Here is a 7,446-nt window from a genome sequence, read left to right as displayed (position 1 = left end):
TGTGATTCTAAAATAAAACAGACAAGATTTAATAGGAAGATTTGGAGATTAGAAAAATCATCCAGAGAGACTAAAAAGAGAAAGGACAGGAGAGAAAAGATGAAAAAATTTGGAGGCTCAATCAGAGGCCCAATGAGGAAAGGAGGTACAGAGGAAGTGGAGAGAAGGAAATCATATGTAAAAATATCACAAGAGAACTTCCCTGAACGGAAGGACATGAGTTAAGTGCCTGTCAAGTACCCAGTACAGTAAATGAAAAAAGACCCAGAGCAAGAGAAGTGGTGGAGAGATTTCCAAATACCTGGCATAAAAAAGATTCTAAAGACTTCCAGCAGGAGGAAAACAGGTCATCTACAGACAAACAGGAGTCAGAAACTGAGTAGGGCTGCAAGAAGAGCAGGGTTTGATCACTGGAGGTGAGAAACTCAAATTCATTTTTTAAATGTGTAGAAATTGAGCTACTTCTTCAGATGTTGTATAGACTATTGAATATGGGAGCCTGGAATTCTAGAGATTTTAGTGCATTTTTTTCTTCTTTTCTTTTCTTTCTCTTTCTTCCTTCCTTCTTTCCTTCCTTCCTTCCTTTCTTTCTTTCTCTTTTTTCCTTTTTTCTTTTGTAGGACCCCTTCCCATAAGCCATGTAGCAACCTAGTGCATCTCCTTCCACACTTGTCTCTATGCCTAGATATCACACATGTACTAAATGTATATATGTATATATACACACACATATCCACATGTATACATACATGCACATATATCCATATTTAGACACAAACATATGCAAGCATATCCACATGTGTGAACACGTGGCAGCACAGGACTGCGCCTCTCATACCTCTGACTGTAGTGTTTGCATTGAGGCCAGCTTCCCCAGTCTCTGACGCAGCAAGGCACGGACATTAAGCCAGGCCTTTTCCCAGGACATGGAACTCCAGGAACTTGGGACTTTGATTCAGTGACACCCCATCCAAGTTGCCAAAACTTTCTTAGAACTGCATTCTCCCAGCCTCCTCCAGCAAACTCCCCATATTTAAAATTTATTTATTTATTTATTTTTGGCTGTGTTGGGTCTTCATTGCTGAGCGTGGGCTTTCTGCGAGCGGGGGCCACTCTTGGTTGCGGTGCACGGGCTTCTCATTGCGGTGGCTTCTCTTGATGTGGAGCACGGGCCCTAGGCGCACAGGCTTCAGTAGTTGTGGCATGTGGGCTCAGTAGTTGTGGCTCACAGGCTCTAGAGTGCAGGGTCAGTACTTGTGGAGCACAGGCTTAGTTGCTCCACGGCATGTGGGATCTTCCCGGACCAGAGATCGAACCTGTGTCCCCTGCATTGATAAGCAGATTCTTATCTGCTGCGTCACCAGAGAAGCACCAAACTCTCCATTTTTTTAATCACAGGAGTTTTTCTCAATAAACTTGAAGTCTAATATCCCATTTTAGTGACTTTTAGTGATCCCATTTAGTGATTCTTGAAGGACCCAAACAAACAAAGTATATATATACATATATATGTGTATATATATATATACACATAAACTATATATATGTATATATATATATGACTCTAGGTTTGTTTTTTTTTATACAGCAGGTTCTTATAAGTCATCCATTTTATGCATATCAGTGTGTACATGTCAATCCCAATTGCCCAATTCATCACACCACCACCACCACCCCCTGCTGCTTTCCCCCCTTGGTGTCCATAAGTTTTTTCTCTACGTCAGTGTCTCAATTTCTGCCCTGGAAACCAGTTCATCTGTACCATTTTCTAGGTTCCACATATATGTGTTAATATATGATATTTGTTTTTCTCTTTCTGACTTATTTCACTCTGTATGACAGTCTCTAAGTGCATTCATGTCTCTACAAATGACCCAATTTTGTTCCTTTTTATGGCTGAGTAATATTCCATTGTATCTATGTACCACATCTTCTTTATCCATTCATCTGTCGATGGGCATTTAGATTGCTTCCATGACCTGGCTATTGTAAATATTGCTGCAATGAACATTGGGGTGCATGTGTCTTTTTGAATTATGGTTTTCTCTGGGTATATGCCAGTAGTGGGATTGCTGGGTCATATGGTAATACTATTTTTAGTTTTTTAAGGAACCTCCATAGTGGCTGTATCAATTTACATTCCCACCAACAGTGCAAGAGGGTTCCCTTTTCTCCACACCCTGTCCAGCATTTGTTGTTTGTAGATTTTCTGATACTGCCCATTCTAACTGGTGTGAGGTGATACCTCATTGTAGTTTTGACTTGCATTTCTGTAATGATTAGTGATGTTGAGCAGCTTTTCATGTGCTTCTTGGCCATCTGTATGTCTTCTTTGGAGAAATGTCTATTTAGGTCTTCTGCCCATTTTTGGATTGGGTTGTTTGTTTTTTTAATATTGAGGTGCATGAGCTGTTTATATATTTTGGAAATTAATCCTTTGTCCGATGATTCGTTTGCACATATTTCTCCCATTCTGAGGGCTGTCTTTATGTCTTGTTTATGATTTCCTTTGCTGTGCAAAAGCTCTTACGTTTCATTAGGTCCCATTTGTTTATTTTTGGTTTTATTTCCATTACTCTAGGAGGTGGATCAAAAAAGATCTTGTTGTGATTTATGTCAAAGAGTGTTCTTCCTATGTTTTCATCTAAGAGTTTTATAGTGTCCGGATGTACATTTAGGTCTCTAATCCATTTTGAGTTTATTTTTGTGTATGGTGTTAGGGAGTTTTCTAATTTCATCCTTTTACATGTAGCTGTCCAGTTTTCCCAGCACCACTTATCAAAGAGACTGTCTTTTCTCCATTGTATATCCTTGCCTCCTTTGTCATAGATTAGTTGACCATAGGTGCATGGGTTTACCTCTGGGCTTTCTATCCTGTTCCATTGATCTATATTTCTGTTTTTTGTGCCAGTACCATATTGTCTTGATTACTGTAGCTTTGTAGTATAGTCTGAAGTCAGAGAGTCTGATTCCTCTAGCTCCGTTTTTTCCCCTCAAGACTGCTTTGGCTATTCGGGGTCTTTTGTGTCTCCATACAAATTTTAAGATTTTTTTGTTCTAGTTCTGTAAAAAATGCCATTGGTTATTTGATAGGAATTGCATTGAATCTGTAGATTGCTTTGGGTAGTATAGTCATTTTCACAATATTCATTCTTCCAATCCAAGAATATGGTATATCTCTCCATCTATTGGTAACATCTTTAATTTCTTTCATCAGTGTCTTACAGTTTTCTGCGTACAGGTCTTTTGTCTCCCTAGATAGGTTTCTTCCTAGGTATATTATTCTTCTGTTGCAATGGTAAATGGGAGTGCTTCCTTAATTTCTCTTTCAGATTTTTCATCATTAGTGTATAGGAATGCAAGATATTTCTGTGCAGTAATTTTTTATCTTATAACTTTACCAAATTCATTGATTAGCTCTAGTAAAACTACTAGGATTCTAGTAAAACTACTAGGATTCTCTATGTATAGTATCATGTCATCTGCAAACAGTGACAGTTTTACTTCTTCTTTTCCAATTTGTATTCCTTTTATTTCTTTGTCTTCTCTGATTGCTGTGGCTAGGACTTCCAAAACTATATTAAATAATAGTGGTGAGAGTGGACATCCTTGTCCTTTTGCTGATCTTAGAGCAAATGTTTTCAGTTTTTCACCATTGAGAATGATGTTTGCTGTGGGTTTGTCATATACGGCCTTTATTATGTTGAAGTAGGTTCACTCTATGCCCACTTTCTGGAGAGTTTTTATCATAATGGGTTTTGAATTTTGTCAAAAGCTTTTTCTGCATCTATTGACAATATCATATGGTTTTTATTCCTCAATTTGTTAATATGGTGTATCACATTGATTGATTTGCGTATATTGAAGAATCCTTGAATCCCTGGGATAAAGCCCACTTGATCATGGTGTATGATCCTTTTAATGTGTTCTTGGATTCTGCTTGCTAGTATTTTGTTGAGGACTTTTGCATCTCTATTCATCAGTGATATTGGTCTGTAATTTCCTTTTTTTGTAGTATCTTTGTCTGGTTTTGGTGTCAGGGTGATGGTGGCCTCATAGAGTGAGTTTGGGAGTTGTCCTTTCTCTGCAATTTTTTGGAAGAGTTTGAGAAGGATGGGTGTTAGCTCTTCTCTGAATATTTGATAGAATTCACCTGTGAAGCCATCTGGTCCTGAACTTTTGTTTGTTGGAAGGTTTTTAATGACAGTTTCAATTTCATTGCTTGTGATTGGTCTGTTCATATTTTCTATTTCTTCCTGGTTCAGTCTTGGAAGGTTATACCTTTCTAAGAATTTGTCCATTTCTTTCAGGTTGTCCATCATATTGGCATAGAGTTGCTTGTAGTAGTCTCTTAGGATGCTTTGTATTTCTGCAATGTCTGTTGTAACTTCTCCTTTTTCATGTCTAATTTTACTGATTTGAGTCCTCTCCCTCTTTTTCTTGCTGAGTCTGGCTAATGGTTTATCAATTTTGTTTATCTTCTCAAAGAACAAGCTTTTAGTTTTATTGATCTTTGTTACTGTTTTCTTTGTTTCTATGTTATTTATTTCTGCTCTGATCTTTATGATTTCTTTCCTTCTGCTAACTTTGGGTTTTGTTTGTTCTTCTTTCTCTAGTTCCTTTAGGTGTAATGCTAGATTGTTTATTTGAGATTTTTCTTGTTTCTTGAGGTAAGTTTGTATAGCTATAAACTTCCCTCTTAGAACTGTTTTTTCTGCATCCCATAGAGAATCATGTTTTAATTGTAATTTGTTTCTAGGTATTTTTTGATTTCCTCTTTGATTTCTTCAGTGATCTCTTGGTTATTTAGTTACGTATTGTTTAGACTCCATGTGTTTGTGTTTTTTACATTTTTTTCCCTGTAATTGATATCTAATCTCATAGCTTTGTGGTTAGAAAAGATGTTTGATATGATCTCAGTTTCTTAAATTTACTGAGGCTTGATTTGTGCCCCAAGATATGATCTATCCTGGAGAATCTTCTGTGCGCACTTGAGAAGAAAGTGTAATCTGCTGTTTTTGGATGAAATGTCCTATAAATATCAATTAAATCTATCTGGTCTATTGTGTCATTTAAAGCTTATTTTTCCGTATTAATTTTCTGTTTGGATGATCTGTCCATTGGTGTAAGTGAGGTGTTAAAGTCCCCCACTCTTATTGTGTCACTGTTGATTTCCTCTTTTATAGCTGTTAGCAGTTGCCTTATGTATTGAGGTGTTCCCATGTTAGGTGTATATATATTTATAATTGTTATATCTTCTTCTTGGATTGATACCTTGATCATTATGTAGTGTTCTTCCTTGTCTCTCATAACAGTCTTTATTTTAAAGTCTATTTTATCTGATATGATTATTGCTACTCCAGCTTTCTTTTGATTTCCATTTGCATGGAATATCTTTTTCCTTCCCCTCACCTCCAGTCTGTATGTGTCCCTAGGTTTGAAGTGGGTCTCTTGTAGACAGCATATATATGGGTCTTGTTTTTGTATCCATCCAGCAAGCCTGTGTCTTTTGGTTGGAGCATTTAATCCATTCACGTTTAAGGCAATTATCAATATGTATGTTCCTATTACCATTTTCTTAATTGTTTGGGGATTGTTTTTGTAGGTCCTTTTCTTCTCTTTTGTTTCCCACTTAGAGAAGTTCCTTTAGCATTTGTTGTATAGCTGGTTGGTGGTGTTGAATTCTCTTAGCTTTTGCTTGTCTGTAAAGCTTTTGATTTCTCCATCAAATCTGAATGAGATCCTTGCTGGGTAGAGTAATCTTGATTGTAGGTTCTTCCCTTTCATCACTTTAAGTATATCATGCCACTCCCTTCTGGCTTGTAGAGTTTCTACTGAGAAATCAGCTGTTAACTTTATGGGAGTTCTCTTGTATGTTATTTGTCATTTTTCCCTTGCTGCTTTCAATAATTTTTCTTTGTCTTTAATTTTTGCCAATTTGATTACTATGTGTCTTGGCGTGTTTCTCCTTGGGTTTATCCTGTATAGGACTCTCTGTGCTTCCTGGACTTGGGTGGCTATTTCCTTTCCCATGTTAGAGATGTTTTTGACTATAATCTCTTCAAATATTTTCTCGGGTCCTTTCTCTCTTCTCCTTCTGGGACCCCTATAATGTGAATGTTGTTGTGTTTAATGTCGTCCCAGAGGTCTCTTAGGCTGTCTTCATTTCTTTTCATTCTTTTTTCTTTATTCTGTTCCACAGCAGCGAATTCCACCATTCTCTCTTCCAGATCACTTATCCGTTCTTCTCCCTCAGTTATTCTGCTATTGATTCCTTCTAGTGTATTTTTCATTTCAGTTATTGTATTGTTCATCTCTGTTTGTTTGTTCTTTAATTCTTCTAGATCTTTGTTATACATTTCTTACATCTTCTCAATCTTTGCCTCCATTCTTTTTCCAAGGTCCTGGATCATCTTCACTATCATTATTCTGAATTCTTTTTCTGGAAGGTTGCCTATCTCCACTTTATTTGGTTGTTTTTCTGGGATTTTATCTTGTTCCTTCATCTGGAACATAGTCCTCTGCCTTTTCACCTTGTCTATCTTTCTGTGAATGTGGTTTTTATTCCAAAGGCTGCAGGATTGTAGTTCTTCTTGCTTCTGCTATATCTAGGTTTTTAAATCATCGTTTTCCCTAAATACTGTAAATGCTTTTCTTCATCTTGCTTTTCTTATTCATCAATGTCTAATGAAAATTTATTATGGCATTTCTCTATTTCATTCTTTTAATGGCTCACAACTTTCCTAGGTATGGATGCACCCTAATTTACTCAACCTATAAATGGTCATTCACTTCGATTCCAATTTTTGGACACTATGGACAGAGCTGCAATAATTATCATTATCTTGTACAGATATTTGAGGATAGATGATAAAGAATAGACTGGCAGTCAAAATATATTTATGTACATATAATTTATACAATTTATAATATATCAAATTGTTAATTTTATATAATAATTTTAATTGATGCTGCCAGATTGATTTTTTAGAAAGCCTATAAAAATGAACATTTCTGCTAACAATGTATGTGAATATCCCTTTCTTTCTCTGCAGGTCCACAAGCAATAGGTATTACCAATCATTTTCATTTTTGGGGGGTGGCTGATTTAACTACTTTGTTAACTAGTAGTGATTTTTCATATCTTTTGGTTCTTTAGAATTGCTTTTAAATAAATTGCCAATATTTCTATTGGGTCATTTATCTTCTTCTTGTAAGTTTCTAAAAATTCTTTGCTCCTTTTGTCCTGGTTTATAAACATGGTCTGCAAATCTCTTTATCTGTTGTCTTTGTGTTATCTCTTGCCACACAAAGTTTAAAATTGTCAACTAGTCAAATATGTTAACTTTTCTTTCATAGCTTCTGGGTTTCTTGCATTTGTTAAACCTTTCCCCCACCCCATCTTCATGGTCCAAGAAGGCTGCTAGAGCTCCAGCCATCCAATCT

The sequence above is a fragment of the Delphinus delphis genome, chromosome 4 (assembly GCF_949987515.2).
Source record: "Delphinus delphis chromosome 4, mDelDel1.2, whole genome shotgun sequence".
In the NCBI taxonomy this organism is placed as follows: Eukaryota; Metazoa; Chordata; class Mammalia; order Artiodactyla; family Delphinidae; genus Delphinus; species Delphinus delphis.
The sequence above is the reverse complement of the archived record's forward strand: the minus strand, read 5'-3'. Positions refer to the sequence as shown.